The 25,177-nt window shown below is 43.9% G+C and overlaps 1 long non-coding RNA gene across 1 annotated transcript; it reads left to right on the top strand.

The window, feature by feature from the left end:
* Positions 1-371: 371 nt before the first annotated feature.
* Positions 372-23,303, top strand: LOC120865611. The gene is made up of 3 exons (XR_005721456.1): positions 372-458; positions 15,480-15,680; positions 23,212-23,303. It is a non-coding gene; the product is annotated as an uncharacterized LOC120865611 (long non-coding RNA).
* The last annotated feature ends 1,874 nt before the right edge of the window (positions 23,304-25,177 follow it).

Genomic DNA, 25,177 nt, shown 5'->3' with positions numbered 1-25,177 from the left:
ATTTTAAAATTTATCCCAAACTTATTTCCAGTCTTTAGAGAAGCATTTACTATTTCACCAGCAAGTATGATGTTAGCTGCGGGCTTTTCATAGATGCCTTTTAACAGAAAAAGAAAATTCCTTCTATTTCTAGTTTGCTAAGAGGTTTTGTTAGGAATGAGTGTTAGATTTGTTAAATGCTTTTTCTGGACCAGTTGCGATGATCATATGATTTTCTCTTTTATTTTGTCAATGTGGTGGGAAATTGATTTTTGATCATTGAATCAGTCTTGTATTTCTGCGCTAAATAGTCAATTTCTATTCTTCTTCTTGTGTGTATCTCACAAATAGTATTGGTTTATAATCTTCTTTTCTTGTAATGTCCATTTCAGGTTTTAGGATCAGGGTTATGCTGGCTTCATAAAATGAATTGGGAAGAAGAGTTTTAGGTTAACAGAAGAGTTGCAAGGATATAACAGGTAATACCTATATACCACCCAGTTTCTTCTGTTGTTAATAACTTACACTGCTGGGGTATGTTTGTCATAGCTAATGAACCAGTATATGTACATTATTATTATTAACTAATGTCCATTATTTATTCACATTTCTTTAGTTTTCACCTAATATCCATTTTCTGTTTCAGGATCCAATCCAGAATACCACTAACATTTAGTTGTCATATCTTTTTAGGCTTTTCTAGAGTCTGACAGTTTCTCAGAGGCTCTTTTTTTATAGTTCATTTTTTTTGTTGTATTGACTTTTCCTCTTAATTTCCTTCTTTTTAAATTTTCTTAAGTTTATTTTTAATCTTTTAACTTTTAAAAGTGAAAATAATTGATTTTTAAACTTTTATTTTCTAATATAAACATTTAAAACTATAGTTTCCCTCTAAGCCTTGTCTCAGCTCCATCCTACAAATTGATTTATTTTTTATTACCATTGAGTTATAAATATTTTCTGATGTCATTTGTGATTTCTTTTTTGACCCATGGATTATTTAGGAGTGTTCTGCTTAATTTATAAGTAAAGTGGGAAGATTTTCAAGCTATGTTTCTGTCATTTTTAAACTTACAGTGCGTTTAAAGCATATATTCTATATATTTTAAGTACTCAAAGTTGTTTTATGGTCTATCTTGATGACTGTTTTGTGTGCATTTAAAAGGATTGTGTATTCTGGATTTGTTCGGTATAATATTCTATAAATATCAGTAAGACCAAGTTGGTTTGGTGTAATTGTTGCAGTCTTCTAAATCCTTGTTGAGTTTCTCTACTTCTATCAATTTACTGAGACAGGGGTGTTAAAAACTCCAGTCATGATTGTGGATTTGTTATTTCTCCATTTAGTTCTGCCAATTTTATTCTTATTTTGAGTCTGTATCATTAGGAGCATATGATTTACAGTTGTTTTGTCTTTTTGATGAAATGACTCCTTATCACTTAGAAGTAATCAGCTTTATCTCTAATAATATTTCATGTCTTGACATCTGCTTTGATATTAATATAACCACATCTGTTTTCACCCTTTTTCCTTCATCTCTGTTTCTATTACAGTGTTTCTGATTTCTAGCATTTCCTGACAACTCTTTCTCAGATCATCCATTTCTGTGCTTATATTACCCATCCATTCTCGCACTCGTCCACTTTTTTTCCACTGAAGCTCTTAGCATGTTCATCATAGTTGTTTTAAATTCACAATCTGCTATTTCCAAGATCCCTGCCATGTTCGTGTCTGGTTCTGATGCTTGCTCTGTGTCTTCAAACTGTGGTGTTTTTTTTTTTTTCCACCTCTGAGTATGTCTTATAATTTTCTTTAGATAGCTGGACATGATATACAGGGTTAAATGAACTAAGATAAATAGTACTTTAGTGTAAGTTTTTATGATTAGCTTGCTGGGGGTTCAGTCATGTTTACTGTTTACTGTAGTTGTGGGTGTTGGAGGATCAGATTTCCTCTGGTCTCTTTGTTTTTGTTTCCCTCATTGCTTTTTCCTAGAGACTTCTTAAATAAGCTCTAAGATGTGTGGTTCTTCCAGCTGCTTTGCCCCGTTGTCAGTAGGAGTCCTCGTGACATGGTATGAAGTGTTGGGGGCGGGGTGAGAGCATTCTATAACCCTACAATCAGGTCTCAGTTTTTTAGTGAGCATGTGCTCCTGGGCTGCTACCTTTACAAGAGCTTTTTAGTTTGTTCCTACCTCCAACACGTACATGTAGGTGAGCAGGAAAGCTAGAGGGGGGAGGATAGAGTTGGCTATTTCCTTTCTACCAGGTGAAAGCCCAGAGGCTGGAACTGGGTGTTTCCTTTCTCATGGATGGTTAGGCTCTGGGAGAATCTCAGTTGGTTAGATTCTGAAAAGACAGAGTCTGTTGAAAGCTGACCTTATTATTAAGAACAGAATGCTCTGGGTGTACTTCAGTGTGACTACTTTTCCCCCTTCCCTGCCAGGAGCACGAGGGAACTTTCTTCTGATCTCCCTTGGAGGACCCGATAGATCTCCAGGAGGTGAAACTTAAAAAAGTGTGGTGACTCCCCTAGGATGGTCCTCCCTTCCCTGGAGTTTTTCTCTCTCTGACTTGTCTACACTGAGCCTCCAGCAATCTGTCAATTACATTTCGGGATTTCCTACCTGAATACTGGTTCCCCTGGAGGTTTCTGCTCCTGGAATTCTCCAGTAAATTCCAATTCTCTGTATCCGCCTGTCTATTTCTCCAATTCTGAGGAACGCTGTGTTCCCTGTAACCTCAATTCTCTAATGGATGCATGAAGAGCTACTGATTTTCAGTTTGTTCAGCTTTTTTCTTGTTATGAGAGCTCCTTACATACTAGACCAAAAGCTGGAAGTTAAAACCAGTTTTTTTTCCAATTGTATAGAATTTATTATTTTCAGTAGAATTGTTAGTTGGATACAAGCTAGCCCATCATTACTAGTAATCAGTAACCTCAAGTATTGTTTTTTAGTGATAAATTTTTTAAATCATATTACTATTCCAATGGTCACTTTAACCAGTGTCCTATTATTGGATAATCTGTTTAGCTCATTTTTTACCATCATAAATACAGCTTAATGTCTTTATACCTAATGTTTAATTTTTAAAAATCATATCCTAGGATAAATGCCTTGATGTGAGATTGCTGGGGCAAAAAGAAGCATATTTTAAGATTTTTGTTATGTTGCAAGTATTGTTCAAAAACTTCTAACAACCTATGTTCTCAAAAGCAGTATATAAAAATGCCTGCTCTTCTGTACTTTACCCAGTAGTGGATATTACTATTTTTATACTTAGTAATTTAAAAAGCCATAGTATCATACATGCATTCTTTGATTACTATTGAGGATAAATGTTTTTTCACCTGTAGTTTTTCATTTTCTTTCTTTTTAGGACATTTGTTGAAATGCAGTTTTTGGTTATCTCTTCATAACAAATTGCTCAATAGAATTTTTATTGTAAGGATAGGTTCAGAACATAGTTCAGTTGCTCAGTTGTGTCCGACTCTTTGTGACCCCATGGACTACAGCACGCCAGGCTTCCCTGTCCATCACCAACTCCCAGAAATTGCTCAAACACATGTCCATTGAGTCGATGATGCCATCCAACCATCAGACCAGTCAAGCCCAATTAGGTGGATTTTGTCTGAAGACTGCTCATGTAGGCCAAGGAAGGAAAGGTGCATAAAAGTGCAGCCTTGATGTCAACCTGGAGAGAGCCTAGCCTGACTGGTAATTAATTAATCCCATGCAGTTTGCCTTTTGAAACTCATGCCTTGAGAAAAGTAGAGATAAGAAATAGAAAATGTTGGCTGAAGTGATGATTCTCCTGAGCCAAATAATCAGTTTAGAAAGTTCCTGCAGATCTGTTGCTAAGGAAGAATCTGGAATATTCACTTCCTAACAGCCACTTTAGTGTGGCAGCCTCAGACCCCTTACATTCCCCCCTCTTTTTTTTTTTTTTGATGTGAACCATTTTTAAAGTCTTTACTGAATTTGTTACAATATCACTCCTGTTTTATGCTTTTGGTTTCTTGTCTGTGAAGCATGTGGGATCTTAGCTCCCCGACCAGGGATTGAACCCATACCCTGGTTCAGTTGGAGGGTGAAGTCTTTTTTTAACCACTGGACTACCAGAGAAGTCCCTATGTGCCCTTTTAAAACTGAGAGAATAAAGCATTTACATCTTTTAAAGTATTTAGGAACTTTCAAGAGCCAGGGCCCTTAACTTCATAATAGTATGGTGAGAATAGTTTTGAGGAAGGAGACCTGGCAGGTTAAGGACTGTGAGCCCTTAGATTTATTTCCGTTTGCAACTGGGAATCAGGTCACCTGGCTCAGTCAGTCCTAGATGTCAGCACTGATAGATGACAGTGAGAAAGGTCTCATCCTCTAAGATGAATTTAAAAGATCCTTCTTCTGGAAAATGCATGGAAGGCTGCAGCCTTGTTTGAATCATTGTGAATGAGGAGGGACTCATTCCTCCCTAGAGAGCAGATGAATGGATAGTTCTGGGAAGCAAGTAAACAGGAAGAAGTCAGGGATTAAAGATTTCATGGCAGGGAAAGGTGAAGAACAGAAATTATGAATGACCCTGGCACATGGATGTGAGAGTCAATCGCTCCTCTTTTTTTAAACTGAAGTGTAGTTGATTTACAATGTCGTGTTAGTCTCAGGTGTACAGCAAAGTGATTTACTTACATATATATGTTTATGTATATATATACACACATGTATGTATACACACATACATAAATGTTCTTTTTCAGATTCTTTTACATTATAAGTTATTAGAAAATAATAACTATAGTTCCCTGTGCTATACAGTGCATCCTTGTTTATTTATTCTATATACAGTAAAGTGCATGTGGCCTTCCCTGGTGGCTCAGAGGTTAAAGCATCTGCCTGCAATGCAGGAGACCTGGGTTCGATCAGACTCCTAACTTATCCCTCCCCTTCCCATTCCTCTTTGGTAATCAGAAGTTTGTTTTTTATGTCTGTGAGTCTGTAAATAAGTTCATTTGTATTATTTTTTTAGGTTCCACAAATTAGTAATATCATATTTGTTTTTCTCTGTCTGACTTCACTTAATATGATAATCTCTAGTTCCATCCATGTTGCTATAAATGGCATTATTCCATTCTTTTTATGACTGGGTAATATTCCATTAGGGTTTCCCTGGGGCTCAAATGGTAAAGAATCTTTCTGCAACATGGCAGACCTGGGTTTGATCCCTGGGTCAGGAAGATCCCCTGGAGAAGGAAATGGCAACCCACTCCAGTATTCTTGCCAGGAGAATCCCATGGACAGAGGAGCTCGGTGGGCCCCAATCTGTGAGGTTGCAAAGAGTTGGACATGACTATGCAACTAACACACACGTGCTTAGAATATGTTTCTCTAGATAGGATTTGGAAATAATCTCTAGTTCCATCCACGTTGCTACAAATGGCATTATTTCATTCTTTTTATGACTGGGTAATATTGCATTACATATATGTACCATATCTTAATTCCTTTATCTGTGGTTGGACGCTTAGGTTGCTTCCATGTCTTGGCTATTGGAAATAGTGCTGCTGTAAACATTGGGGCGCGTGTATTCTTTTGAATTAGAGTTTTTTTCCGGTATGTGGGCTTACTGGGACATATGGTAATCCTATTTTTAGTTTTTTAAGGAACCTCCAGGGCTTCCCAGGTGGCGCTAGTGGTAAAGAATTCTGTCAATGCAGGAGATGCAAGAGATGTGGGTTCAATCCCTGGGTCAGGAAGATCCCCTGGAGTAGGAAATGGCAACTCCCTCCAGTATTCTTGCCTGGAAAATTCCATGAACAGAGGAGCCTGGCAGGCACAGTTCATGGGGTTGCAAAGAGTTGCACGCGACTGAGCACAGCAGATCACACGAGGAACCTCCATACTCTTCTCCATAGTGGCTGCACCAATTTATATTTCCACCAGCAGTGTAGGAAGGTTCCCTTTTCTCCACACCCTCCAACATTTATTATTTGTGGAGTTTTTGGTGATACCTCACTGTAGTTTCAGTTACATTTCTATAATAATTAACAACATTGAGCATCTTCTCATCAATTTCCCTTCTATTTGAACTCCCCAGCTGGATGTAGCTCTCTGTCCAAGGAGCAATGATCAGTCTAGGCAGCGTTTGTACAACTGGATGCTCTTTAAGTCAATCTCCTCCCCTCCTCTGTCCTTATCCCCCAGTGATGCTGTGGTTCCCAAAGGCCTTTCTGTGGATGATCCCTGGCCAGGCCTCCATGTCAGGGAGAAGCTGGAGACGCACGCTGAGTCTCAGACCACCTCCCAGCCCAGCAGGTTACTGAGTATTCTCAGGATCCCGTTCTCTTCTCCGGTTAATAAATGTAACCCCAGACTCTGAGGAGGGCAAAGGCAGGCAGTCGAGGTGGGTGGAATTAACTACCATCTAAGGTGGACATAAATCATTTTGGCATCATGATTCATATGACATTTTAAGGCTGGATCAATTCTCTTTGGCTTTGCCCTGAAGCTACTGTGTTGGAGAGGGAGGCTGCCACTTGATTACTCACTTACCTGTAATGGTGGTTCAGATGTGTGGGGCCTCTGTGATCACCCTTTTTGAGTAGTTTGTAAAATACTGAATGATTAGGCCCCAAATAAATAATTGTTGCAAAAATAAAACCCCCAACAGTGCTAGCTGACATTAATTGTGTCCTTACTATGAAGCAGTCATTCTGTTTACATGTCTTTTCATTTTATTATGGAGGATGCTGTGATAATTAATTATGTGCTGTCTTGACTGGGCTAAGGAATGCCCAAATAACTGGTAAGACATTTTTTCCGAGTATATCTGGGAGGGTGTTGACTCACTGGCTCCCCTCGATTTCCAGGCTTTTGGACCCACACTGAATCATTCCATCAGATTTCCTGCCTCTCAGCCTTGCAGAGAGCAGATTTGGGGACATTTTGGCTTCCATCACCTTGTGAGTTAATTCCCATGATAAATCTCTTCTTAAAAAAAAATGAGGTATAATTGACCTGTAACATTATATTGATTTCAGGTATATATCAATGATTCAATATTTGGGTATGTTGCAAAATGATCACCAACCATAAGTCTACGTGATAACATTTGTCATTGCACATAGTTAAAATATTTTTCTTGTGATAGGAACTATTAAGATCTATTCTCTTAGCAAATTTCAGATATCCAGTACAACATTATTAACGATAGTCACCATGCTGTATGTTACATCCCCATGGCTTGTTTATTTTATAACTGGAAGTTTGTGCTTTTTGCCTCCCTTTACCCATTTTTCCCGCCTCCACCTCCTGTCTCTGGGAACCACCAGTCTGCTCTCTGCATCTATGAGGTGCGTCTGTTTACTTTTAGATTCTGTGTATAAGGGAAGTCATATGGTATTTTTCTTTCTCTGTCTGACTTCTTTCACTTAGCGTAATACTTTGTAGGCTCACTTCAGGTTGTCACAAATGGCAGGATTTCATTCTTTTTTATGGATAAGTATATTCCATATGGATTTCCTTGGTGGCTCAAACGGTAAAGTGTCTGCCTACAATGCAGGAGACCCAGGTTCAATCCCTGGGTCAGAAAGATCCCCTGGAGAGGGAAATGGCACCCCACTCCAGTATTCTTGCCTGGAAAATCCCATGGATGGAGGAGCCTGGTAGGCTACAGTCCATGGGGTCACAAAGAGTTGGATGTGACTGAACAACTTCACTTTTTCATATTCCATATATTTAATATCTATAGACATTTTCTTTATTCCTTCATCCACTGGCAGACCCTTAGATTGTCTCCATATCTTGGCTTTTGTAAATAACACTACAATGAAGATGGGGATGCATAGATTTTTTTCCAGTTAGTATTTTCATTTTCTGTGGATACCCAGAAGTGGAATTGCTAGATCATTCTGTTTTTAGTATTTTGAAGAACCTCCATGCTGTTTTCCATAGCAGCTACACCAATTAGTATCTCCACTAGCAGTGCACAAATGTTCCCTTTTCTCTACATCCTCGCCAATATTTGTTATTTCTTGTCTTTTTGATAATAGCCAATCTAACAAGTGTGAAGTGATATCTCATTGTAGCTTTGATTTGCATTTCTCTGATAATGCGTGATGTTGAGCACCTTTTCATATGCCTATTGGTACATCTGTATGTCTTCTTTGGAAAAAATGTCTATTCAGATCTTCTGCCTGTTTTTAGTTGGATTGTTCTTTTCCAGTGAGTTGGCAGTTCCCATCAGGTGGCCAAAGTATTGGGGGCTTAAAACAATGGAAATGTATTCTCTCGCAGGCCAGAAGTCTGACCTTCGGAGGCTTTGGGGCACTCTTTCTCCTGCTTCTTCCAGCTGCTGGTGGCTGTGGCTGTTCTTAACTTGTGGCCACGTCACTCAGGTCTCTGCCTCCTTTGTCACATGGCCCTCCCTTCTTCCTGGGTAATCTCCCTCTCCCTCACTCTTATAAGAACATCGTCATGGGAATTAGGGCCCCTCAGAAAATCCAGGATAATCTCCCCTCAGACCCTTAATCTTAATTATATATGCAAAGACCTTTTCCCCCCAAAAGTGGACATTCACAGGTCCCAGGATATGGACAGATCTTTTGGGGGGGGTCACCATTCAACTCACTACAGGTCTCTTTTGCTACCATCAACTTATGTCCTTTCAACTCTTTAAGTCTCAACATTCTCACCTGTGAAATGGGTATAGAATCACTGACTTTCTTATCTCATGGCTTTGCTGAGACCCACACCTTCCCCTAAGTGAACGACCAGGGGATGGAATGATAGGATGGGTTTGGTGAAGGGCTGGTCACCTACCATTGGTGATGGGGGTTATGGGGGCTGGGGAAGTGGGAGGGATTGGAGGACAGGAGGAATGTGGTGTGAGCTCATCATCTGGGGAGAGGGAAAGAAAGCTTCAGAAGAGGGAACTGGAGCAGGGACTGTGGGCTGGGTGAGACAGCCACATGTGGACACACCTGGACGTGTCGGTTCCCACTTGGACGTGTCGGTTCCCTCCTGCTCCTCGGCTGGGAGCACCAACACCAACAGCTTTGAAGGAGGACAGTCAAGAGAAACGGATGAGCAGGAGGAGGATGATAAAGGGAAAACAGAAGAATGTACTGGTGTTTCTCTGGTTACCTGTGAGGATGCATGGGATACCTCTGTTCTTTTTTTCTGTCTGGAGGTTCTTAGACAATCCCCGACTCGGGATGGAACGCACACCCTCTGCAGCAGAAGTGCAGAGTCTTAAGCACTGCGCCACCAGGGAAGCCCAGAAACCTGTGTTCTTCTGATTTTTTTTTTTTTTTAACCACAGCAGGAGAAAGGAGAAGCAACAGTTTGAGGGTTGTGTGGTTTCTCTGAGAGGAAACTGTCCTGGGATACCTGGGGGTCCTCGGAGCAAGAAACATGCAAAGGGGAGGTTTCCTCAAATAATCCTGCCTGCAGGTAGACATATATGCAGAGATTTCACCCATACCAAAACCCAGGAGGAGCCTGGATTCTAAGAAGCCAGAGTCCATTGGAATGCCAAGAAAGCAGGGAAAATGATGCTTATTGGTTATTTACTCTAGGGCAGGGTCGGGGGGCGTCTACTCATATTGCCTTGCCTCATGACAGTCTCAGAAAAGAATTTTTCACATAGGTGAGGGAACTCAGGCTCAGAGCAATTCCCGAGCCTGGCCTGAGTTCTCACGACCAACCCCGGCTCCACCAGGTTCGCAGTCTGGCCCGTGTGGCATTGGGATTTACGGTCTGTCTACTCTCACTGGCTGCCCTTGAGGATGAGAAGGATGGCCCCAGCATCTGGTGTGCGCACGTGGCCTTCCTTTACCTCTTGTCTCAGCTTCTGTTTGCTCTCCTATTTAAAAATGTAAATTTCAATCATCACTGTGCAGCAAAACTCTGTTATTTAACTCTAATCCTTTATTTCACAGCAGAGGACGTCTGGCAGACCGAGTAGGTTCAGATTCATATTACTCCGATGTGGGGAGATTACCCTAGGGGGCTCCCTAGACTGCACAGGGTGTAACCACCTTGATGGAAAAGTGTGTCTTGTAGATTCAGCTGCAGATATTCTAGCCAGGGTAATTCTGGCCCAGGGCTCTGTCTCTTCACAGTCTTGTTGTTGAGGGCCAGGCCCAGAACACGACCTACAATTCTGGATCAAGGGTCAATAGTAGCGCTGTAGAAACACTGCCACCAAATAGAGACGTCAGAAAGGTTCCACTCAAAAACAACCTTTCCACACTGATGACGTGTTTCAAGGAAGTGAATTATCTACCTGAGTGGAGGACAAAAAAAAAAAAAAGGCATTCTTTCTTCAGGCCCAGGAAGTTGAGTTGTCTGAGTCACACAGACAGTCTGTCAACGTGCTGGTCCTTAAGTGATGTCACATTTTAATCTCATTGGAATTGCAAAGGTTGAGAAGGAAGTGTCTCTGTTCCTATCAGAGCCTCCAGTGGGTGGCAGCCCCCTCACTCTTGAACCCACTGGCAGCCCTCTTACTCCTGAAGCTTGTATCTGACCAAAGGGAAGAGTCCTGCTCTTAGCGGGAAGGTCATGGATCAGAAATTTGAGCTGATGGATCTGGCCATGCAGACATGGTCATAACGCCAACCTCCACGAGGTTTGAAATGAGAACATAGTCAGCCTATGAGGACAGATTCCCTGGGGTCATTCTGGATCTGCCATATCAGCATATACAGAACTGAACCAGAAAAATGATAACAGCAACCGTGGCAGCAGTGGCAGCCACGTTCCTGCCTTGTTTCTGTTCTGGGCTGTGGGGTAATGCCTTGGTCCTTTCTTCCAGCACAGCTTCCAGTGATGTGGGGTCTGAAGGGGCTAAGAGTAGAGGCAGGAGACATTTTTGGAATCCAGCTCAGAAGAAGGGAGATAATAACAGCATCAAGGGTTCTGAGGATGAAATGTTGGTCTATGTGAACCACTTACACTTGAGAAGGTGTCTGTTACTTTTAAGTCCCATACCAGTGTTGGTACTTATGAATCTTCTGTGCACAAATGAAGACATTAAGGGTCAGAGGGGTTACCTACTTATATAACCCAGGCCTGTCTGCGAAGCCCTTTCTCTCTGCACCAGACTCCTCTCCTTTTCTTTTTGTCTAGGTTTCTAGAATGGGGTGTACAATCAAAGACACCATACATACCTCACAGAAACAACTCTGCCCAGCAGAACTTCCTGTTCCTGGGGCTGGTGGGACTTTAATGAATTTCCCAGGATGAGAGTGGGCAGGGTCCATCCCCCAGGGCCCTGACCCTCTACCCACAGCTGAGTGGGTTTCGCCTGCCACCAGAGATTCTTAATTTTGAAGATCTGACCAGAGAAGAGGGTTTCTGAGAAAGTGATTTGGTTTGTTATTGAATGGGTCTTGGAGGAGAAGGACGTTTCTTTTGGTTACTGAATATGATCTGATTCTGAGCTAATCTCTCCCAGGTCCTCAGGCATTCCTGACCTGTCTGACCCCAGTGGTTGTCCATCAGGCATTAGGCTGTTGCCCACCTGAGCTCAGACCCTTGCCCTGGCTCCCAGAGGCCACATGTTCTTGACTAATTCACTGATTCTCCCCGAGTCTCTTCAGTCGCATTATAATGTCAACCTAGGTGGCCCTCAATTGCCGTCATTCTGGAATGAATCAGTATCTGGCTTGACTTCGGGAACTTGTGTCAGTCACTGGTTTTTCTCTGGGACTCTGCTGACCCCAGCGGGAACTGTTCCGAAGTTCCTGCCTCACCGGCTGAGCACAGGTGAAGCCCATGCCTGGGGAAGGTCCGGGGAACTCCAAGTTCTGAAGAGTCCAGAGTGAAGGGTTCAGCCTTGAGTGGATGCTGTCAACAGCCACTGATGAACTGTAGCCTCGCTTTCAAAAGTGCAGAGAAAGTGTTACAAATAGCAAAGGAAGAGCGTGTGCATAGATGACAAAGAACCCTGTCCAGTTGATTCATGAATAATTCAGGGAGTGGTGGGCAGTCAGTCCATTTTATATTTTAAGCCTGAATTAATTTACACTTGTGATCATTATTGAGAATTTGGGAGCCAAAAAAAAAAAAAAGGCACAGCACTTTACAGCTGGATTATGAACTCAGATATATTGAAAATGAGTGTGGTCTTGTGTAAGAAGCCCAGAATTTTGGATTGTGTTCTGTGCAAAGGATTAGAACAGATGAACTAGTCCTGAATGTTTTTGTAGTGATGACAGTAACCCAGAGGCAAATGTGGGTGTGGTCACAGACTCCATGACAAAAGAAAATTCTAGTAGAAATGTCATCGAGACCTTGCCCTGCCCCTTGAAGTGCATAACTATCACGATATAGGGTTAATGATGGGCCTGTTGCTTTACTGGAAGTGACTTCCAAATTCTGTGCCCCAATTCGACTTGGTACATTTGATAGGACAAAATTTTGTTATTGGTTATGTATAGCCAACCCTTTCCTCCTAAAATGGGCAGATCTTGGAACTGGAAACTTTGTTTTAAAATTTTCAATGTATTTATTTATTTATTTTTATTGAAGTATAGTTGATTTACAGTGAATGTCATGTTAGTTTCAGGTGTAGAGCAAAGTGATTTAGTTATATATATCTGTACCCACATATACGTGATACATATATTTATATATGCTTTTTCAGGTTCTTTTCCACTATAGGTTATTACAAGATATGGAATATAGTTCCCTGTGCTATACAGTAGGTCCCTGTTATATACCTATTTTATATATAGTAGTGTGTATCTGTTAATCCCTAATTCCTAATTTATCCCTAACCCCCTTCCCTTTTGGTAACCATAAGCTTATTTTCTATGTCTCCGAGTCTCTTTCTGGAGCTGAGAGTTTTGATTTGCTGATTTCTGGGCAAGGAGATTATGTGCGTTGGCAGGCAGCAGCTGAAACCAAGGGATGAGATAGGGGATTTGGAGGAACATTTTGGAGCTAAGAGAATGGACTCCTAGGAACGAGAGCTTCAAGGGAAGAGAGAGTGAGACCCACTGACCGCAGGCCGGGGAGAAATTGTCTAGTAGGTAGAGATTTGAAGAGTGTGGGTGCAGGATGTGACACAGTGTCCTCGAATTCCTCCACAAAATCCAGTTTCTTTCTGGAAAGTGGAAAATTTGAGCCCTGTGCTAAGACAATAGAGAGAGCCAGCGTGGGGACTAGAGGTGGATTATTGTGCATCACAACCGTACGTCAAGCCGGATGGTCTTGCTTAATACGCACACACACACACACACACTCTCACACCCAGAGCTGTAGAGACCCTCACGATGTGTGAATGTGTGTGTGTGTGCCTCTGTGTGTGTGTGTGTGTGTGTGGTCTTTGGTGTGCTGCTGTTGCTACTAAGTCGCTTCAGTCATGCCCGACTCTTAGCGACCCCATGGACTGCAGCCTACCAGGCTCCTCCGTCCATGGGATTTTCCAGGCAAGAGTACTGGAGTGGGGTGCCTCATATCCATTTAATGCAAGCACCCAACTGCATAGATCCCTACAGGCACAGGCTGGTATATTCGTTTTATTTCCTGGTTTCACTCAATAATTTTCACCCTTTTTTCTGTTTCCTCACTTATTTGTTTAGTCTTTACTTTCACCGTGCAGTTTATACCCTGTTCCCCATCTCTGTGCTGGGAGCTTGTGTAACTAAGCGCCCACCATCCAGTCTCCACCATATTCTGCACGTGCGACAGAGTGCCATAGTGGACGGGCCATTACCCTGCTGGCGTTGTTACCCAGACCGCTGAAGTCACTTGCTTTCAGCTTTATTGTATTTGGAAAAGGTGTGTGATTGAAAATACACGTCAACAGAATGACTGTGACAACTGCTGACTCCTGCCGTCCTGAGGCCCGGTGGGCGTCCCTCTGCCGGGAGGACTGTCCCTCCCTGAAGATGCTGGCTGTGGTCCCCGGAAACCCGAGCCCGGGCCTCCTGAACTGCCATCAAGTGGAACTCGGGCACCTTGATCAGATAAGAGCTATTTTTGCTCTGGCTCCACTGAGCTAGATTCCATCTCAGATTCCATTAAAAGAACTGCCTTCTTTCTTTTTCCTTTGTTGCTAAGGAATAGCTTTTCCCCTCAGATTGATTTTTTTCCCCTTGAAGAAGCCCCAACCCGCACAACACTTGGTAGTAATTTAAAATGAGCCAAAGCGCTGTGGCTCCTATTAGAAGCACAAAGCCACCCGCCAAGTGTCATCAGGGGTCAGCAGGGCCTGTCTTTTTAACCAAACACCCAAGTGCTGCGTTGGAACAAAGGCAACTTCTCTTTGGCAAACACTGAGTTCCTGCTCTGTTTTGTCCAATTATAGGTTGAGCTCGCCCCTGCCCACGAGCCAGCTAATCAGACTTTTATGAGCCTTGCTCCCTCACGCCCAGGGCCCGGAGCTGAATGCAGGTTTCTGCAGAGAGAGGAGGACTTGTTTTTTGCCGGAAGACTGCTTCCCACTCTGACCTGTGAGTCAGGGATTGAGTGGGCCACTCACCTGCTGGGGAACAAAATTCATTAAGTGCCTACCCCTCCAGATCTGGAGTGTGTGCGTGTGTGTGTGTGTGTGTGTGTGTGTGTGTGTGTGTGTGTGTGTGAGATGGGCAGGTCCCCAGTAGAGAACCGGGCTGCAGAGCCAGCTGGGGGCCGCCCATCAGGGTGTGAATGTCACCGTCACTCAGGCAGGCTCCCTGTGGGTTATTCCTGCCTGGCCTTTCCCGGCAACGCTGGACTCCACACCCAGGGTCATCATCAGCTGTGCCCCTGGAGATCAGAGTGAATCCACAAAATTCTGTTGTTGCTGAAGGAGCTTGTTATGGAGCTGGAGGGCTGGGGAACCTGGCATGGGGGTAGAAATCCACCCTTTGTGGGATGGCAGACATTGCTTAGTTTTTATTCCGTGTATGTGCTTAGTTGCTCAGTCATGTCTGACTCTTTGCAACCCCATGGAGCCCGCCAGGCTCCTCTGTCCATGGCATTCTCCAGGCAAGAATACTGGAGTGGGTTACCATTCCCTCTCTGGGGGATTTTCCTGACCCAGGGACTGAACCCGGGTCTCCTGCATTGCAGGCAGATTCTTTACCATCTGAGCCACCAGGGAAGCCGTCTTTTATTTGATGCTCAGGCATTAAGGAAGGCTTGAGGATCTTTCAGTCTAGGCTGACTGTCCTGCCTGTTCTTGTAGCAAACTCTGCCTACCTGATACAAAGCACAGCACCTCCATCACCCCTCTGCTGGGCTGGGTGCTCTATGGTAGCAGAGCCGGGAGCTGGTCAATGCCGTGTCCCCTGGCATGTGGGAAGCAATAACTCAAGCTTTGTTTGATGAAGGTGGGAGACAACCAGGATGTTCATGCCGCTGACTCAAATGTCAACGCTAATTCTTTAAGTGATTTTGGCAACATTTTTTCAAATGTGTATGTATTCTCTGGAATTTTCTGTCTCCCATACAGATCCTAGCTCTTTCTTCTCTGCTTCTAAGGCTCTCTTCTCCTTCCTCTTGACTCAGAATCCTGGGAGCCCTGGAACCTCAAATCCTAGCTCTCCGAGGAGAGTCCATCCTCTTCCATCAACACAGACCTCAGGACCCTGGTGGGAGGAAGCGCCTGGAAGACAAGGCTAGACATCTCCAACCGGAACTCGGGATGAATTCTCCTGTAGACCTACTTGTGAATGGTGCCTGGCATGGTCAAGGCTGAGACAACTAAATGTGTGTTTTGCATACACCCTCTATGAATCTGTGCTGGATTACCAAAATATTGAAACAAGTGGAAACACCTAGAGAGTGCCGGACCTTGTGAAAAAGACCTATAATTCCAATTAATATTTTTTAAAGCCTAAGTTTGACCCCCCAAAAGCTTTTCTCTATAGTATCTTGAACCATACAGCGTGCATTATATTGACTAAGTTCAGCTGACGCAAAGCAAGAACGGAAGAAAGCAGTGGTGATGGGGTGACTCATCGGCTGTCAGTGGAGGCAATTATGCCGGGCACACAGAGTGTGGGAGCTGCCGTTCCACTGAGGGAGAGACAAAGCACAGGGCGTCTCAGCGCCGAGGGTCTGTGTCTGTCCATGTAGCCAGTGGCCCCGTGTAGGATGGGAGTCGCGAAGCTCAGCTGGTAGAGACGTGGGTCCTTTGAAGTTTCTTTTTTACAAGTGATTTCAATTAGAGAGCAGTTTCTATTTTAAAAGTGTCCTGGGTGAAATCAGGCTTTAAGATTTTGAAGTCTTGATGGGTAGAAAGGAGGGAAAAGGTTTAAAAGCGGCTAGCTGTTTTGGTGAAGGCATCCGTTTGCTTTAGACCGAGCCCTGGTTGTTTTCTGAAAGCCCCTCAGTGGGCCCTTGGGTGACACCTGTGTCAGAGCAGGTGGTCAGTGTTTGAAGGGAGCATGGGGAGGCAATCTCAGTGTAGACCTCCTCCACCAAGGCACACTAATCTGCTTGGTAATGTTTATCTTGGGGTGTGGTTGAGGCGGATCTGAGCCTCTGTAAGTGGATGGTTTTTGGTTAGACAAAGGGAGTGGAAAGGTGGGATCTGCTTCTCTCTTTGAGGGGCTACAGCCAGAAGGGACCCCAAATAAGCCTGTTCTGAGCCCTCTGATGGCAGATGTATCCCAACTATCATGTTTCTCGTCGGTGAGCCTCAAAACCTACAGTGTGGTCTTGTCCACAGTTTCCATCTGGTGTCCTCCACTGCTGTGGGGGAGGGGTCTAAGGCGGGGTCTCTGTCCATTCATGGGAGACAGTGGCTTGAGGAGAGGAGCAGAGGTGACTTGCAGCTGGAGGCTGGCGTTTCAGGCCAGAGAGGAGATTGCTGTATGGGGCTAAGTAGCTAGTGTTGGGGGCAAGCCTCACCGAGGTTGATTTGCAGAAGGTTTGAGCATTCTTGGTGCTGCTGGAGGAGGTCTCAGAAATTATTTGGGAAGGGAAACTGGATGAAACATTGGACTGGATGTGGTGAAATGAGATGGGTCTTCAGAGCTGGTGAGGTCTGGGATGTGCACAGGCTGAGGAGGTCTGGGACTTCTCAACTGACCTTGACTCTTCCCAAGTTTCTGATGGCCAGGCTTCGTTACCTAAGACAATCAAGGCCACCGCATCCCCCCCCACCCCTCCCACCCCCCAGTTTTTGAACTGGTCCTGAGCTTAATTAAGAGCCATAGGCTTTGCCTTAGGATTTGGTCCCGTCTGTTTTGGTGTGTTGAAGCATCCCAGTTTCAATAGATAATGGATGCAATAGAGTCTGACCACCACACAGCACAAGGAATGAATCTGGGGACAGATGATGTATTCCAGGCTTCCTACCCTGAGCATCTCCACACAGACTTAGCACAGGGAGATGGACGTTACTACTCATTCTGGGCTTGTCTACCACACACCCCAGCTGTTGTTATATTGTTACTATTCTCTGTAGAAATATGCTTTAGCTTCCTTATTGTTGTTATTGTTCAGTCACTAAGTCGTGTTCAACTCTTTGTGAGCCCACGGACTGCAGCATGCCAGGCTTCTCTGTCCTCTACTTTCTCCTGGAGCTTGCTCAAACTCATGTCCATTGAGTCAGTGATGCCATCCAACCATCTCATCCTCTGTCATCCCCTTCTCCTCCTGCCTTCAGTCTTTGCCAGCATCAGGATCTTCTCCGATGAGTTGGGTCTTTCCACCATGTGGCCAAAGTGTTGAAGCTTCAGCATCAGTCCTTCCAATGAATATTCAGGGTTGACTTCCTTTAGGATTGACTGGTTTGATCTCCTTGCAGTCCAAGGGACTCTCAAGGTCTTCTTTTGTTCCCCTTAAATTTCTAACTCCCAGTTTTTCCATATTGGAAAGGATTGTCCACTCAGGGTAATTTGGTCCCTGAGTCAACCTGGAAAGCAAATTTTCTGACATGGAGATGCATTTCCAGTTAGTGCCTCTAGGAGAATCACCATCTCAGAGCAGGAAAGGACGACTGTTACAGATACTGCATGAACACCTAATGTAAAATCGTAATGTGTCAAAATAGCTCTTGTATACCGAACTCCTGCTCTATGCTGGGCATTGTGCTAAGTGGCTTAAAAACAAAGCAAAACCAAACATCGTCTCACTTCATCTCCACCAAACCCCTATTTGTTTCTTTAACTTTTTATTTTGTATTGGGGTATAACTGATTAATAATGCTGTGATAGTTTCAGGAGGACAGCAAAGGGACTCAGCCATACATATACATGTATCCATTCTCCCTGAAACTCCCCTCCCGTTCAAGCATCCAGGTAACATTGAGCAGAGTTCCCTGTGCTATACCAAACCCCTGTTTGGTTGAGGGAATCTTATCATTTTTCAATGTTATCATTGAAAAATAGTGAGGTAAAGGAGACTTGGGTGCTCTGCCTGAGATTATACAGGTGATAGTTGGCCGAGGAGGGGTACTTGGGCCTGGGACTGCTGAATGCTAGGCTTGAGAATTCTAGGGGGCCGTGTGTTTCTCCAGTGCTGAATTATTTGGGGGGGGGGTTGGGGGGAGAAGGCATTGGCCCTACATCTAGGAAGTCAGCAGAGGGTGTTCAAAATCCTGCGGCAGCCTTAGAGGAGGGAGAGTCAGGTGATGGTGGTTGGACCACTAGAAAGGCTGCAAAGTAAGAGAAACAGAACTTTACTGAAAGACAGGACTGAGTCAGCCACTGTATTTGTGTCACATTAAGACAAAATTACAGTCTGATCTGCACCTTGGAGGCACAGGATGTGACAAAGTAGGAAGCACAGCTCAAGCTTACCAGAGTCACTATTTTGGGCTGGTTTCTTCTATCAACTAGTCTCCGCTTTCAATCCAACAATCCAGGCCCCCACTCGCTGTCTTGATCCCCAGTTGCTCCTTTTCCACTCTACCTTAGCCTCTGCCTTCTTCCCCAGTAAAAGTTACCTACTTGAACCCCATCTCAAAACAAGACACACACTCAAGGGAGTCGGTGAGAGATTCAGAAATTCAAGATCACTGTCCAGTTCCTTAGAGTGAGAGGGAATGAGGAACTTTCCAGACCAGCCACATCCTTTCCCTCTAAAGGCCGGGGTCCCCTTAGGTGCCGGCAAGTTCAGGGACCTGAGGCTGAAGTCGTCTCATGTCATTACTTATTTTCGTTTTCCCAGAAGAAAGTGGAAGATGAATACTACATATTTACTACCTGAGAAGACAAAAATGACTCTGGAACAGATTGTTAAAAAATATCAATGCTTAGCCCCAGAATACTCTCTGCAGAAGCCCCAGGGAGCAAAGTCATAGAGAAATGCTACCTGCATGTAAGCAGTGACTGCATTAGCATCTGGGCATCCTGTTGGTTTATGTCACACTAGGCTTTTTAGGGTTATCAGGGCCTGGAAAAACTAACTATGAAAAAAAGACTGGAATGGAAATTATTCCTGTTGATTACGCGCACACACACACACTCACTCACACGTGCACATCTCAGTTTAACTTATGGAAAGCATACTGGTGATAAATGATACCTGTAACTGTAGCTTCAGGCTGAATACGTTTTATTGCTGTCATGGATCTTGCTGGATCCTTCTTTGGCCTCAGTACCCAGGTGGTGTCTTAAAACCACAGTAACTGGAAATTTGAAAATTTGGTGCCTGTAGGGGCCAGGGAGATCATTAAAAAAAAAAAAATCTATGGTTTCAGGGACGTCCAGTTTGGTTCATTTTTACATGATGGGGCATTGGTGACTGCTACGTGAGGACTGAGTCTGCCCAGATGCAGAGAGTCCAGGAGAAACCTACCCAAGTTTGTTATTTAAAAAACAACTCACTGACACAAAGAATAAACATCAACTGAGAGCTACTGTATCAGTGGGAAGACTCACTGTATCAGTGGGAAGACTCACTGTATCAGTTGGAAAATTCCTATTATCAGGACACACAAACATCAAAGAGTGGTCTGATTAGGTGGATCAGGTGTGAATTCTTGTTTCCTCATCAGCTCCACTGGTTTATCCTTGGCTATAACCAGCTGTATGTTGCTCTCAGCCTGTGCCTGGCCTCTGTGACTGATAGTTTGTTTTTTTTTTTTTCCTTAGCACATCCACTCTTATTTATTTATTTTTTGGTTGTGCTGTGCAGCATGTAGGATCTTAGTTCTCTAGCCAAGGATCTAAGCACAGAGTCTTAACCTCTGGACCACCAGGGAAGTCCCCACATCCAGTCTTAACTCAGAGAAAGATTGTGTTTCAAAGCTGGCCTTACCCCTCCCTCCCAAGGGAAGACTTCTTGGTCCTCCAGGCAATCTGTCTTCCTCTCCCAGTGCTGTTGCTGGGTGTGCCCTATGGGTTGTGCTAACTGTTTAGCTGTGAGTGCCTTTGCTCCCTACTTCTCCTGTGGGCGTCTCAAGGGAGGACAAGTTTACCTTTGTATCTCTGGCACCTGGCATGCTACCCGGAACACAAGGCCCTCTGGACACGTTTGTTCGATGAATAATGAGAAATAATGAATGAACTTTCCACTTCGGTATCTGTCAAAATTATACAACACAGATTGGCTCTCCCCCTTTTTTTTGGCTGCACCTTAAAGCCTGTGGGATCTTAGTTCCCCATGCCCCTTGCTTTGGGAGTGCAGGATCTTAGCCACTGGACCACCAGGGAAGTTCTTCCACCTTTCCCCCACCCCCCAATTGGCTTTTTTAAAAGGTGTATTTCTTTTACTCTGTACCTGCTATACTCTTTATCAGTCTAAAGATGCCCAAAACATTCAGCAGATGTATTCTGCTAGGGGGTCATTTCCAGAATTGGTGTTAGGCTTTGTCCACTTAAAGTGGGTGTGACCTTCATAGAAGACAGAACAAATGGGTTTATGTCAACTGGACTGGGAGTAAGAGGAGGAAAATGAATCCACAAGTGTAAGCTAAGTCATGCAAATAAAAGGTGGATTTACACCCAGTCTTGGGGTTTCTTAGAGGACAATTCAGAGCAGATTCAGGCTGCTTTCGGCATTGTCTTAAGAGGCACTTGAATCAATCTTTCTGAACTTGAGTTATCACTTCATCTATCCTCTGTCAGCCTCCACTGGAATGTCTTTTGGTTATAGATCCCTTTTATAGACTTCAGCTTAACAAACCACCTGCAACTGGTCTGACACACTTCTAGGGACCAAATTTTAGCCCCTTATACTTTATTTGGTGGAAAACAAAATCCAAAATAGGTAAAGCTAAATTCTTGAGTATTTTCAGTGAGAGAACTTACAACTGGCAAAGATTACAAAAACTTCCAATCTCGTTTTTCAAATCAGACACAGATGAAAAGTTCAGGAAATCAGTCCAACTCAGATGAAGAGTTCAGGAATAACACCTGCTTCACACGTTGCTTTTCTTAGGGTCACAGAGGAGGGACAGGAGACAGAGAGGCACAGGTTTTTATTTGCAGTTGTCAGGTCCTGTCTGCCCAAATCCTTCCTGAGAGGTCAGGGAGACTCGAAATGACATGTTCAGTCCCTGAGTGGGGTGTTTGCAGATCTAACTTCTTCAGGTGGGCAGAGCTGGAATCAGTGAGCAGCCCCGAAGCTTGGAGCTCTGGGGTGAGCTCTGGGGTGAGCTCTGGGGTGAGCTCTGGGGTGAGCTCTGGGACCTGCCCTAACCTCCTGTGAGAGTAGGGCTCTAATTTCTGGCCTCTCAGTCTTTTTCTTTTAATATGTAATTGTCACATAATGTGTAAGTTTAAGGTGTACAAAGTGTTGATTTGATGTCTCTATCTACTGCAATATACAACACCCTGGTGGCTCAGTTCAGTTCAGTTCAGTTACTCAGTCGTGTCCGACTCTTTGCGACCCCATGAATTGCAGCACGCCAGGCCTCCCTGTCCATCACCAACTCCCGGACTTCACTCAGACTCACGTCCATTGAGTCAGTGATGCCATCCAGCCATCTCATCCTCTGTGGTCCCCTTCTTCAGTAAAAAATCTGCGTGCAATGCAGGAGACTCAGGTTCAGTCCCTGGGTTGGGAAGATCCCCTGGAGAAGGAAGTGGCAACCCACTCTAATATTCTTGCCTGGAGAATTCCATGGACAAAGAAGCCTGGTGGGTTACAGTCCATGGGGTCGCAAAGAGTCAAATGCAACTTATTAGATTAGGGCTGTGGCTCCTGGTGTCTCAATCTTTTCCTTTTTTTTTTTAAATATATAATTGGCACATAATGTTGTGTGAGTTTAAGGTGTACAAGGTGTTGATTTGATACATTTATCTATTGCAGCATGATTACCACCGTAGTGTTAGCTAACACCTTTATCATGTCACATAATTAACATTTCTTCTTTGTGGTGAGAACACTTTAAGATCTAGTCTCTGAGCAGTTTTGAAGTTTATGATGTGGCGTTGATGCCTGTCATTCCTGGGCTGTGCTTTTAGATCTCCGGAACTTAGTCATCTTCTGATTGCAAGTTTGTCCCCTTTAACAGTATCTCCCCAGTTCCCCCGACTTCCGGCTCCTGTAGCCGCTCTTCTACTCTGCGTGTATGAGTTCAGATCTTCTAGGTTCCTCCTGTAAGTGATATCATGCAGTATATGTGCTCCTCTGTCTGACTTATTTCACTTAGTGAAATGCTCTCAAGATCAAGATCAAGCTCTTAGTGCGATACTTCAGAATTGTTTTTAAATTTTATATTTGAGTGTAATCAACAATGTTGTGTTAGTTTCAGGTATACTCCAGAATGATTCAGTTATACGTGTACATGTATCTATTCTTGTTCAAATTCTTTTCCCATTTAGCTTGTTACATAATATTGAATGAGTTCCCTGTGTTACACAGTAGGTCCTTGTTGGTTATGCATTTATTTTATCTTAGTTTTGCTATTCTGGGTCTTCATTTCGGTGCACAGGTTCCTCTGGTTGTGTCATATGAGCTTAATTCCACCACCCTCAATCCCGGCATGTGGAATCTTAGTTCCCCAACCGGGTATTGAACCCACGTATGTCCTTTGCATTGGAAAGTGGATTCACTACTAAACTACCAGGGAAGTCCCTGGTTATCCATTTTAAATATAGCAGTGCATGCATGTCGGTCCCAAACTCCCTCACTATCCCTTCCCCCAACCCTTCCCGCCCCACTCTCTGTAACCATAAGTTCCTTCTCTAAGTCTGTGAGTCTGTTTCTGTTTTGTAGATAAGTTCCTTTATACCATTTCTCTTTAGATTTCGCGTCTACGCTGTATCCTACCCTTCCCTTCTACCCCAGCCCCATCATTTTTCTCCTGACCATGGAGAACTTGATTTTTTTTTTTTTCCAGTTAACCATTTTGCTAGTTGTTGCAAAGAGGGACAAAGGAATCTGCTGTTCTGCTGCAAGTCTGCCTGGAAAATGAAATCAAAGCCAAGTTGACTGGTGTTTTCTTGGTAAAATTTTGATTCTTATGCTTCTGTCACTGCTCCAAACGAAGTTTCCGTCTGAAATAAAGGAGGGTTGGAGGATCAGGATGGGGGAGGGAAATGGGAGGAGGATATCAAGCATGTTGCCAGGACCAGACTTAATTTGCCTGGCAGGAGCGCGTTGGCTCTGGGTGACGTGGGCAGAAGGATTTTTAAAAGAAAGCAAACAAGGGGAGACACAATTTGGGAGATTGAATTTGGTTTTGTTTGTTTTGTATGCAAAATGAGATTGTGTGGGAAACAGAGACATTATCCATGAAGAATGGTAAGGTAATTTATGTTGCTTCCTTCCATCAATTACATTCCGGGAGCTCTGAGTGGAATTGCGTTCCATTGAGTTATAGGCTTTGCACTGCCAGTCTCTATAGAAATGACTCTCCCGAGTAATTTCATAACCTGTACCGACAAAGATATAATTCATACTGCACTGCCTTTTGTGGGGGCTTTAGAAAAAAAAAACAAACCACGTACCATTTCAGTTATTATATTTTTAAAAGTTGACCAAGGAAAAAGAAAAAAACGTTTCTCCTTCCCACTAAATTATAAAACCAAGAGACTTCAGAGGGAAAGGCAAAAATCAGGCTTCCTAGCCTTGCAGGAAAAAACTTGAACCCCACCGGCTGTGGTTTTCTGAAATGAAAAATGACAATCATTTCCAAGTTCAATTTCCACTTCCACATGTCTCAGAGTCTCTAGTTCTAGGTTTTATTTCTTTGTCCCAGAAGTGTGACTGCTGAGTGGGCAAGGAAAGTTCCTCCAGAGGCTTTCCTTTTGACGGTCATGTTCTGTGGCAGATGTCTGCTGTCGGGCGCAGGCGGAGTGGCTTCCTCTGTGTGTCTGGGAGAGACGGGGCGGGAGATCGGAAGGAAGCGAGGTGTTTCAAGAAGCTTCGGATTTAGCAGAGGATCCCCCAGGGTGTGGTGGAGGCAAGAAGATGAAGAGGAAGAGAAGAGCCCTCATGTCAGAGAGGCTGAGGACCAATGGGAAAGCGTCCCCAAAGAAGATGGGGGTGACAGGCACCAGGAGCTGCCACGAGGGAGGCCAAGGTGCCGGCAGCCTGGGGTTGACCTTGGTAAGGGCAGCCGGGAGCTGGTCTGACTTCCTCCGCCTGTAGCTGTGTGACCCATCTAACAGCCAACCAGCACGGGGTCTGCCCTGTGGGATGGCAGGAGATTACTACTAAAGAGCTGACTGTGGGGGTGGGAGAAGGTGGGAGGGGGGAGGGGGTACAAGAAGGAGGAGCATATGTACACCTATGGCTGATTCATGTCTGAATGCCAGAAGTCAAACCAACACTGTAAAGCAGTTATCCTTCAATTAAAACGAAATAAATTAAAAAACAAAACAAAGCAAACAAAGTAATAATAATTATAAAAAAAGGCTAACTGTGGGGTAGCAGGGAAAGTGGACCCAGTCTCCAGGCCCACTGGTTTCCATTCAAGGGCCCCACTGGTTTCCATTCAAGGGCAGAACCATGGTCTAGTGGTGTTTCTTCCTCTCTGACCCTCACGCCTCTCTGTTAGCAAACAAACCTTGCACATTGCCTTCTCCACTAGGGTATTTACAGTCTCTACAGACCCCAGGCACTCTAACTTGTTCTGTCAAACATAATAATTCATAATTCGCTTATATAATTGGCTACCCATTTAACTGACATTTGGCCACGATTTCCCAGTCATCAGCGGGCAGACCTGGGGATTCTTGTGTAGTGCAAAAATCTAATGTAACATGGAAATTATTTTCAGAGGGCATACAATTTTATGACTTATAAATTTAACAATGAAGGACGTTGACATGGTGTTGTTTCGCTGAATATTTACCAATTAG

The sequence above is a fragment of the Oryx dammah genome, unplaced genomic scaffold (assembly GCF_014754425.2).
Source record: "Oryx dammah isolate SB20612 unplaced genomic scaffold, SCBI_Odam_1.1 HiC_scaffold_7, whole genome shotgun sequence".
Taxonomy (NCBI): Eukaryota; Metazoa; Chordata; class Mammalia; order Artiodactyla; family Bovidae; genus Oryx; species Oryx dammah.
This window is presented reverse-complemented; position numbering and strand designations above follow the sequence as displayed.